Source organism: Rhinoderma darwinii, chromosome 1 (genome assembly GCF_050947455.1).
Source record: "Rhinoderma darwinii isolate aRhiDar2 chromosome 1, aRhiDar2.hap1, whole genome shotgun sequence".
NCBI classification, from domain to species: domain Eukaryota; kingdom Metazoa; phylum Chordata; class Amphibia; order Anura; family Rhinodermatidae; genus Rhinoderma; species Rhinoderma darwinii.
This window is the reverse complement of record NC_134687.1, coordinates 15,211,016-15,218,499: the sequence shown is the minus strand read 5'-3', so window position 1 is coordinate 15,218,499 and position 7,484 is coordinate 15,211,016.

The following is a 7,484-nucleotide window of genomic DNA, read 5'->3' as shown; positions in this document are numbered from 1 at the left end:
CAATCAGAAATGAGGCGGCAAGTTTTTTGGACTCCAGAAGACTACGCTGAGCACTGTAGCAGAGGTGGAGTCCCTCATCCTAGTTCTGTTCTCATGGATCAAAGTTAAAGGGCAACCAAGAGAAAGAAGATTGTAGAGGTAACTTAGTACTACCAAGCATCATATAAGTTATTAATACCACAAGTACACTGCCCCTTTAAATGTATTTCCTTTTTTTATTACGAAGTATTTGAAGGAGAGCTGCAGTCAAAGATGAAATCTTGTCGGCGTGTGCTTCTTACCTGTGCGTTGTGAAGACTTTGCTTTCCGTGTATTCAAGGTTGCAATTCTTGGCTGTTCTTTCCATGGCTTATGTTTTCTATTGCCAGAAAATGGCAGTTAACCCTGTATGTTATTTATATTTACTTACGCAGGTTTGTGACAACTAAGCTCCGCCCAGGTTAGGAAAGATGAAAAAATTGCTATTGGAAATGATACAAGAGAGATAAAATACAGTAAAAAAATAAGATGTCTACATTTTCATTCTAGATTTCAAGTCTGACGATCGCTAGTCTCCTATAGAAGATCGTCCGTCTAACCTGATGTGATGACTGGAGTTGTCCTTTAAATACGGAAACTGGTTTTGCAATTCAATCTTTTGAGTATCATTCACTAACACTTGTAAATGACCCTCACTGTGCTTTCTTGCTGAGACCACGGCTATGAATGAAGATAAATAAAAAAATGTCATGAAATGTTTTTGAAGTACTCCCATTTTTGATTAGTTGGCCATTCTGTAAGGCCCCATACACACGACCGTAAAAAAAAACGGTCCGCAATTACAGACCCGCCCGGTACTATTGGCCGCTGACACCTTTCTGTATCGCTACGGATAGGTTTCCGTGCCGTAGAGCCGTGCCGGGAATTATGGAGCATGTCCTACTTTTTGGATTTTACAGGCCGTGCTCCCATACTTTGTATGGGATCACGGCACGAAAATGCAATCGACGGCCGGGCGTGCCCGCAATCGCGGGTTGTGATTACGGGCACGTAACCATAACGTTACCATAAAGCTCATTGCCAGAACACTGTGCAGATTTCTGTTTTAAGAGCTAATATAATCACTTGAGGGTCTATGGATGCCCACTTGAAAAAAGTGCTGTTAATTTTTTAGCGTTCTTGTAATTCGTTCTGTTTTTGACTGATGGCGGAAAATGTCTGCCCCCTTTTTTTGACAGAACAGACTGAATCTTGGTAAAATGAAGCACGGTGTTGACTAATATTTATCATTTGGTAACTTTTTTTTATCATATAGTGATCTATGTATGCTCCAACATGAAAACAAATCTGGATTATTGGAGAACTGAAGTTTTTGAAAATTTGATCAAAGCAGGAGCAGGTTTTACCTCCAGGCGCAATACAGAAAATTGTATTGTCATTAAGATATTCGAACTTCTCGGGCATTTTTCGGACATTTGGAGTGGTTGTCGGCCTCCTCCGGCCTTCGTTCATTTTGGTATCATGTTCTGCCGAGACGAACATGACAATTGGAGGATCGTTATTTATCTTAAGTTCTGTCTACGGCCGAGTACATGTCGTGTCGAGTATCCCTTGTCCCTCCATGGCCTGATGGCTCTTTTTGAAACTTGCAGTCGAACTTCTTGAATTACGTGGATACAAGTTCGACAATGAGTGGTCTTAGTACAGTTCCCAAATGTTCTTTAAGGATATTTAATGCACCGAAATTGCCTGTTTTTCGTGCCTTTGTGTGAGTCGATTCTGTTTAAACTTCAAGCCTACATTAAAAACACGGGCTGAATACTTCCACAGCGCCGTCCTGTTTTGCCCCAATCTTCAATAATCTACTGACGGGGGAATAAACTGTAAGAACGTGTACTAAGTTCTAGTCGAAACTGGTTACCAGGTGATTGATGTAATGTATGCCGCATTAAAGGGTTGTAATATTTGTGAATGTCGTGTGCTTTTATTTAACCTAAAAAAATGTATAAATTTTATTTTATTTTTTTGGAGGAAGGGCAAGTGGCAGCCCTCATGACTCACGCGTTTCTGCATTGTTTCAATACTTCTGAACCTTTCTCTCACTTGATGTTCACTTGGAGCTGACCCCTCGGATATTTTTTAACCTTACTCAGTGCTACCGAGCTGCTAGGCCAGTTTGGTGCAATAACGGTCAGTCGGCCCAGTATTACCTTCGGTAAAATAATCGTATCATGGTCCTGGATGACTAACGCAGCAGGTACAGTTTTCCTCCTTTGCCGATTTTATCTTCTAATCCATGTTTACCCATCTGTGCCGTCTATTATATCCTCAAAATTGCAGTTGAACTATTTGAGACACAGAGCATAGATTTCTTTAAAAAAGTATATCCAGTTCTTCTCTAAACTCCAGACGTATGTGGAGTCATCTTGAGGTAAAACAATCCTCCCATCCCAGGACAAAATTATAACTATGATGGGGTATATGGAGTTATATTACCTACTGCCCTCCAGTTGCGCGCCGCAATGGAGTTCCCTCTGCGTTGTCCCAAACTGACCACCGCGTTTCACAAACTGAGTCTGAGACACTCCCTTTGTTCTCGAATTGGCCAGAACTGCTCACGTGAGTAGCTGTGGCCAATCCGAGAACAGTGGGAGTGTCTTAGTCTAAGTAGTACTGCAGCCATGTTGGGGCAGCACAGAGGGGGATCCACGGCAGAGGGACCAACTGGAGGGCGCCAGGTAATATAACTCCATATACCCCATCCTATTTAAAATGTTGTCGTAGGACCAGAGGGTCCCTTTAACTAATCCAATAAGAGATGATAAAATATGTTGTAGAATATTCAGTTCCGCGACATACAAGGGCAAGGTGCAGAAATATAATAAAAAGATGAAGGGCTATTCCCATCTTAGTCGATAATGGCATATACACGGGATATGCCATAAAAGTCTGATAGGAGGGGTTCCCAGCTCTGCTACCCATACCGATCTCCAGAACTGGTGTCCTCTAACCCATGTCCTGCTTGTTTGGTTGTTTCCTTAACTCCCATAGAACAAAATGAAGAGAGCCGTGCACCTCTACACTTATGGCGGACTGGACCCGCATCTATCGGACATTTATAGCATATCCCATGGATATGCCATAAAAGGCTGAGATGTAAATAACCTTCAAACACAGAGGTGGTTTAGTTCTTTGTAGCTTATGATCGTTCTGTCCTTGCTGTGTTGTACATCGCTCTCCGTGTGCTGACTTGGTGAGCTTGAGAAGAATGTTGTAAGAGTGCGTGCGTGTACAAGATGCAGTGTAAAGCATGGCAGGAAGAAAGCTACAACATAAGCCAATAACAACATCAAAATTGGGATCCTTTCATTTTTATCCCTTCGCAATTGTTGGTACCAGGTGTCCATACTATGTTTTAGCCTTTGAAGGTTTTTCGTGCGTTACTGTAGTCTGAGAAAAAAACAAAATGCTAACGGCATCATGTGCTTTTCGTTAACCCGTTAGTGACCGCCGATACGCCTTTTCACGGCGGCCACTAATGGGCTTTATTCTGATGCATTGGCCTTGTCACGGCGCTGCAACAGGATAAATAAACAGCAGGGAGTCGTTAAATCTCACTGCTCTGAGCTACCAGAGGTAGCTGGGGGCGTCCCTGATCTAACGGGTGAGATCGATATCAGTATCGATCTCACCCGTTTAACCCCTCAGATGCAGCGCTCAATAGCGAGCGCCGTATCGGAGTGGTTTTGGAGAGAGGGAGGGAGCTCCCTCTCCCACCGACACCCGGCGATCAGATCGCCGAGTGTCTGTGTCTCCGATGGCAGCCAGGGCCCTAATAAAGGCCCCCAGGTCTGCCTTTAGTAAATGCCCACTAGGTCATGCCAGAGTTTTAAACGGACAGGCAGTAAAACACTGCAATACAAAAGTATTGCAGTGTATTATAAAAGCGATCGGAGGATCGCATATTAAAGTCCCCTAGTGGGACTAGTAAATAAAAAGTTTAATAAAGTTAATACATTTAACAAAATAAATTAAAAAAAATGAATTATTAAAAAAACTAAATAAAGTAAAAAAATTACGCATATTTGGTATCGCCGCGTCCGTAACGACCCAGACTATAAAGATAATACATTATTTAACACGCACGGTGAGCGCTGTAAAAAATAAAATAAAAAACAATGCAAAAATTGCTGTTTTCTGTGAATCCAGCCTTTAAAAAAAATTCGATAAAGAGTCGCATCTACTCCAAAATGGTACCAATAACAACTACAAGTCGTCCCGCAAAAAAAAGCCCTCCTACAACCGCATCGGCGGAGAATAAAAAAAAGTTATGGCTCTTCAAATATAGAGACACAAAAACAAATAATTTTGAAAAAAAAAAGTGTTTTTACTGTGTAAAAGTAGTAAAACGTACAAAATCTATACGAATTTGGTATCGTTGCAATCGTAACAACCCGCTGAATAAAGTCATTGTGTTATTTATACCACACGGTCAAAAAAGAGTGGCAAAATTTCTGGTTTTTTTTTTCTATTCCCCCCCCCCAAAAAAAAGTTAATAAAAGTTAAGCAATAAATTCTACGTACCCCAAAATGGTGCTATTAAAAAATAAAACAAGACCTTATACAGCTAGGTCGATGCAAAATAAATGCGACGATGGAAAAACGTAAAAAATAGCTTGGTCATTAAGGTCTAAAATAGGCTGGTCATCAAGGGGTTAAAAAACCTTTTGTTGATAATGTAGAGAAGAGCGGTGAGACTTGATCCGAGTAAAAGGCTGAGCCGTATCACAATGGACCCCAGCAGGACGTCTGGTGGGAAGATAATCTCATACGGAAGCCGTGATGGGTCCAAATTTGCAGAAATTTGTTCCACCGGTTCTTGGCATTTGAAGGTTCTTTATGAGCAGGTGTTACCCCTACACGACACCTCTGTCCCCCAACTCCTCCTCAGGACTCCTGGATTGTCAAATGGATCGAGATTTACAGTGGCATAACTGCAATCTCCGTATAATCCCTTGCTCCTCATACATTTGAATACCCGTACAATGAAGTTGGACCTACAATGTGTCAAATCGGCAAGAGAAAGATGTCCATGATCTGACTGAATTCATGTCTTGCAGATTTCAAGTTGTCTTAAGGCGATCTAACACAGGCCAATGATCGGGCAAATGAGCGTTCCCGATCAAACGCTCCTTCATCGGCTGATCGTATAGTTTACGCTGCATTAAATATTCTCGGCGGCCCATCTCTCTGTGTAAACAGGGAGACTTGCTGCCGACATGATAGAAATGTATGGGGACGAGCGATTGTGGTAATGACCGCTCGTCTCCATACTTAACCAATCATCGCTCTTTGTGAAAGGAGCAAACTAGCGCCGATCAACCAGCTGTCTCGTTGATGGCAATTGTTTTCACGGTCCATATCAGGCAAGGAATTCCGGTCGAAAATACCGCACCAAAACTGCAATACTTAGCAGGCCGGCCTCCTGTGATGACGTTTCATCCCAGGAGACCGCTGCAGCCTGTGATTGGTCACATGGGATGACGTGTCATCCAGGCCAGCCTCCTGAGATGATGTTTCATCCCATGTGACCGCCGCTACAGCCTGTGATTGGCTGCAGCGGTCACATGGGCTGAAACGTCATCCCAAGAGGCCGTGCTGGAGGGAGAAACACAGACTTCTGGATAAGTATGAGTTTTTTTTTTTTTTCCCGTGTTGCATTTTTTGCAGCGGAATTCCGCTGCGAACCTGCCGCAAAAAAACGCAACAACTGCTATTTGTTACGGGATTTACCTCCCATTGAACTCAATGGGGAAATCCCGCTATAAATAAGCAGCGTTTACGCGAATACAATTGACGTGCTGCGGAATATAATTCCGCACCGCATGTCAATTTCAGAGCGTTTCTTCCGCTTCGTAGTTACGCAGCGTGTGGATGAGATTTGTTTTATCTCATCCACTTTGCTGCTACTGTATTTGCTGCAGATTTTGGCAAAAACGCAGTATTTACGCAACGTGTGAACTGACCCATTGGGTGCCGTCACACGCGGCAGGTTTTGTTGCAGAAATTTCTGTGACTGGGAATCCGTTCTGTTCATCTGAATGTGGTTGTTTCTACAGCAGGTGTTTGGATTTCTGCCAGTTCCCTTCAGATGATTTTCAGTTGCAGCAAATTTTTGTAACGTAATCTGCCACGTGTGACTGCGCCCATAGAGGCAAATGTGCACTTATATTAGGTAATATATGGTAGAATATTTTAGGTAGGAAATGACAACACGTTTTCACCCAAATTTTTTTTAATTTAACCAGTAAGGTTCTGTTCACACCATGTCAGAGCCCTCAGCCTTATGTCGGGAATGTTTCCTAATGTATTCCTCCGACTAAAGGCTTCGATGTATGCCCCAGTATACACATACAGCGCCGTGCATCGTCCATAGGTTCCTATGATAAAACGTGCACTGCACAGTAAACTTTTTTTTTTTTTACTAAAAACCTCTGTATAGAATGGGGCGATCTACTACGCTATTCCATATAGTAAAAAAAGATCATTAAAATGGAGAGATATATCGCCACAAACCTCCCCGGCACACGTCGCGTCAATGGGGCCCTAAGCATATGTTGGGGGGGGGGAGGTGCCGGGAGTTTTCCAAGCACATACATTGAATTTAGTGCCCAAATGGGATGTGAACACCGCCTAACCATGGGGCCCCACTTCACTTTGACCGTTTCCAGCAGCAAGTGATGTTTTTGGACATGCAAAGCAATTGATTATTTTGGTCTCCACTCGCCTTTTCCTTCTTTCCTTGGCCTCCCAGTGATGTTCACGTTCATGTTTCATTGCCCTTTCCATTCTGCCCTACATCATCCCATAGTGATCAGTTTCTTTACTTCACCTCTGCATGGAGATGGGCCCCGTTGAGCCCTATAGTAGCTGCTCTGCCTGCTACCGGGGTTGTTCCGACCAGAAAAGTTCCTAGTCCATAGCTGGGTTTCTCTAATTGTAATATGCATAGTCGATGGGAGCAATTGCCTCCCGATCTTTGGTCTTTAGTAGCAGCTCTTCCTAAAAATACTGAATGCGATGTTTTTGAGAAAAGATCCTTTAAGATTCAGATGTAAATGTGTCCTGAAGACACTTCTTATTCCTATGGGACTTATTAAACTGGAATAATACCGAAAATGTGATTCATAGGAAGCCACCGACTTGGTGGGGTGAGTCGGGAATTAACTGCGCTCTGTTGGAACAGTGTGACTTGTACCTTAATAATACTGCCGCAGAGGGAATAGTCCCGGCAGTACCGTAGCTGAATTCCAGGTGGTCGCATAATTTGAATGTAGACAGGAAGCTAAACCTGACTCATCCTGGTATTGGTGAAGATGAACTGTTCTGAGCACCACATACCACTCCCCTCAAGACTAGTGGGAGTGGCTATTATTATTTAAAGCGCCTGCTCACTTGCCTTCATCAGCGTTTCTGACCTGGCTGTGTCCATTTGTAAGTATGGC